Here is a 3673-nt window from a genome sequence, read left to right as displayed (position 1 = left end):
GTGGAACAAACTCCTCACGTACCAGAGGACACAGAGTCAATCACCACCTTAACGGAGACACCTGAAACCCCACCTCTTCAAGGAATACCTAGGATAGGATAAGGTAATCCTTCTCACCCCCCCTTAAATGATTTAGATGCACTATTGTAAGTGGCAGTTCCACTGGATGTCAGAAGGTGAATTCACCACTTGTAAGTCGGGCTCTGATAAGAGCGTCTGCAAAATTGTTACCCAATCTAAATGTAAATGTAGGACATCAGGCTGGTGTTTAACGGTGTGTGTTGTTACTCACCATCTCTGTACCAGAGGACATCAGGCTGGTAGTGTTTAACGGTGTGTGTTGTTACCCACCATCTCTGTACCAGAGAACATCAGGCTGGTAGTGTTTAACGGGGTGTGTTGTTACCTACCATCTCTGTACCAGAGGACATCAGGCTGGTAGTGTTTAACGGTGGTGTGTTGTTACCCACCATCTCTGTACCAGAGGACATCAGGCTGGTAGTGTTTAACGGTGTGTGTGTTACTCACCATCTCTGTACCAGAGGACATCAGGCTGGTAGCGGCGTAACGGTGGGGTGATGATGATGGTGCAGCCTAGACTTAGAGTCTCTCCCTCCCGCCGAACGCCACCTCAAACGAGTCTATGATGGCTGTCTCAAAGGTCACGCCGTGCTCAGAGCAGAACCCATCTAAAAGAGAGACAGACAGATGAGGGACAACATAGTGTTCTACAGAACTAAGACAACCTCTACAGTGCAGAGAGAAAAGACAGGAGACTAGAAACTAAGACAACAATCATACTGAACTATACCATGACACCTTTACAACATACAGAGAGACAGAGAGGAGGCAGATTTCAGATTCACATGGTCTAGGGTTAGATGCACGTGGTCTAGGGGGTTAACACATCTAAACATACAGAGAGACAGATTTCAGATTCACATGGTCTAGGTTAGGTTAACACATCTAAACATACAGAGAGGCAGATTTCAGATTCACGTGGTTTAGGGTTAGGGTTAACACATCTAAACATACAGAGAGACAGATTTCAGATTCACATGGTCTAGGGTTAGGTTAACACATCTAAACATACAGAGAGACATACAGAGAGACAGAGAGACAGATTTCAGATTCACGTGGTTTAGGGTTAGGTTAACACATCTAAACATACAGAGAGACAGATTTCAGATTCACATGGTCTAGGGTTAGGGTTAACACATCTAAACATACAGAGAGACAGATTTCAGATTCACGTGGTTTAGGGTTAGGGTTAACACATCTAAACATACAGAGAGACAGATTCAGATTCACGTGGTTTAGGGTTAGGGTTAACACATCTAAACATACAGAGAGACAGACAGGAGACTCACGTGGTTTAGAATCAAGACTTCCCACTGTCTGTCCCTCCTGGAACCCTGGTGGAGATTTAAATGATATGTAAATGAATATGAATAACACATTTTTGATTCAGCAAGTTGAGCACAATATAAACTATGTTGGCAAAATAAGTTAGAATTAAAGATACTGAAGAGATGTAAGTACATGATTTGAGAGGAGAAGAACATACTCTTGATAACCACAGTGGCCACGGAGGAGCTCTCCCCTTTATGTTGAGGGCAGACAGGATACTGAGCCGTGTCCAGGAAGTCACAGCTACAAGGCAGAACAGACATTACAACACCTCCACAACAACCACAACACAGCCCTGTCTGATATACCATACAACCATACAGGGTTTGGGTTACTATAGCTGCTACGTCAACCTACCTCTTGATCTACAGAGAGTGTTGTCAGGGTTACTATAGCTGCTACGTCAACCTACCTCTTGATCTACAGAGAGTGTTGTCAGGGTTACTATAGCTACTACGGCAACCTACCTCTTGATCTACAGAGAGTGTTGTCAGGGTTACTATAGCTGCTACGTCAACCTACCTCTTGATCTACAGATAGTGTTGTCAGGGTTACTATAGCTGCTACGTCAACCTACCTCTTGATCTACAGATAGTGTTGTCAGGGTTACTATAGCTGCTACGTCAACCTACCTCTTGATCTACAGAGAGTGTTGTCAAGGTTACTATAGCTGCTACGTCAACCTACCTCTTGATCTACAGAGAGTGTTGTCAGGGTTACTATAGCTGCTACGTCAACCTACCTCTTGATCTACAGAGAGTGTTTTCAGGGTTACTATAGCTACTACGGCAACCTACCTCTTGATCTACAGAGAGTGTTGTCAGGGTTACTATAGCTGCTACGTCAACCTACCTCTTGATCTACAGATAGTGTTGTCAGGGTTACTATAGCTGCTACGTCAACCTACCTCTTGATCTACAGATAGTGTTGTCAGGGTTACTATAGCTGCTACGTCAACCTACCTCTTGATCTACAGAGAGTGTTGTCAGGGTTACTATAGCTGCTACGTCAACCTACCTCTTGATCTACAGAGAGTGTTGTCAGGGTTACTATAGCTGCTACGTCAACCTACCTCTTGATCTACAGAGAGTGTTGTCAGGGTTACTATAGCTGCTACGTCAACCTACCTCTTGATCTACAGAGAGTGTTGTCAGGGTTACTATAGCTGCTACGTCAACCTACCTCTTGATCTACAGAGAGTGTTGTCAGGGTTACTATAGCTACTACGGCAACCTACCTCTTGATCTACAGAGAGTGTTGTCAGGGTTACTATAGCTGCTACGTCAGCCTACCTCTTGATCTACAGAGAGTGTTGTCAGGGTTACTATAGCTGCTACGTCAACCTACCTCTTGATCTACAGAGAGTGTTGTCAGGGTTACTATAGCTGCTACGTCAACCTACCTCTTGATCTACAGAGAGTGTTGTCAGGGTTACTATAGCTACTACAGCAACCTACCTCTTGATCTACAGAGAGTGTTGTCAGGGTTACTATAGCTGCTACGTCAACCTACCTCTTGATCTACAGAGAGTGTTGTCAGGGTTACTATAGCTGCTACGTCAACCTACCTCTTGATCTACAGAGAGTGTTGTCAGGGTTACTATAGCTGCTACGTCAACCTACCTCTTGATCTACAGAGAGTGTTGTCAGGGTTACTATAGCTACCTACGTCAACCTACCTCTTGATCTACAGAGAGTGTTGGCAGGGTTACTATAGCTACTACGGCAACCTACCTCTTGATTTACAGAGAGTGTTGACAGGGTTACTATAGCTACTACAGCTACCTACCTCTTGATTTCAGAGTGTTGTCAGGGTTACTATAGCTACTACGTCAACCTACCTCTTGATCTACAGAGAGTGTTGTCAGGGTTACTATAGCTGCTACGTCAGCCTACCTCTTGATCTACAGAGAGTGTTGTCAGGGTTACTATAGCTACTACAGCAGCCTACCTCTTGATCTACAGAGAGTGTTGTCAGGGTTACTATAGCTACTACGGCAGCCTGCCTCTTGATCAGCAGAGAGTGTTGTCAGGGTTACTACAGGTGCTCGTCAACCTACCTCTTGATCTACAGAGAGTGTTGTCAGGGTTACTATGGCTGCTCGTCAACCTACCTCTGATCTGAGTGTTTATCCCGGGGTTACTATAGCTGCTCGTCCAGCCTACCTCTTGATCTACAGAGAGTGTTGTCAGGGTTACTATAGCTGCTACGTCAACCTACCTCTTGATCTACAGAGAGTGTTGTCAGGGTTACTATAGCTACT

General features: G+C 44.8%; 1 long non-coding RNA gene across 1 annotated transcript; it reads right to left on the bottom strand.

The window, feature by feature from the left end:
- Positions 1-615: 615 nt before the first annotated feature.
- On the bottom strand, positions 616-1599 carry LOC135537471 (uncharacterized). The gene is made up of 3 exons (XR_010455228.1): positions 1568-1599; positions 1371-1415; positions 616-689 (listed from the first exon to the last, which is right to left on the bottom strand). It is a non-coding gene; the product is annotated as an uncharacterized LOC135537471 (long non-coding RNA).
- Positions 1600-3673: the final 2074 nt, after the last annotated feature.

Source organism: Oncorhynchus masou, unplaced genomic scaffold, assembly GCF_036934945.1.
Source record: "Oncorhynchus masou masou isolate Uvic2021 unplaced genomic scaffold, UVic_Omas_1.1 unplaced_scaffold_7886, whole genome shotgun sequence".
Lineage (NCBI taxonomy): Eukaryota > Metazoa > Chordata > Actinopteri > Salmoniformes > Salmonidae > Oncorhynchus > Oncorhynchus masou.
Note: the sequence above shows the minus strand (reverse complement) of the source record. Positions and strands in the feature narration are given on the sequence as shown.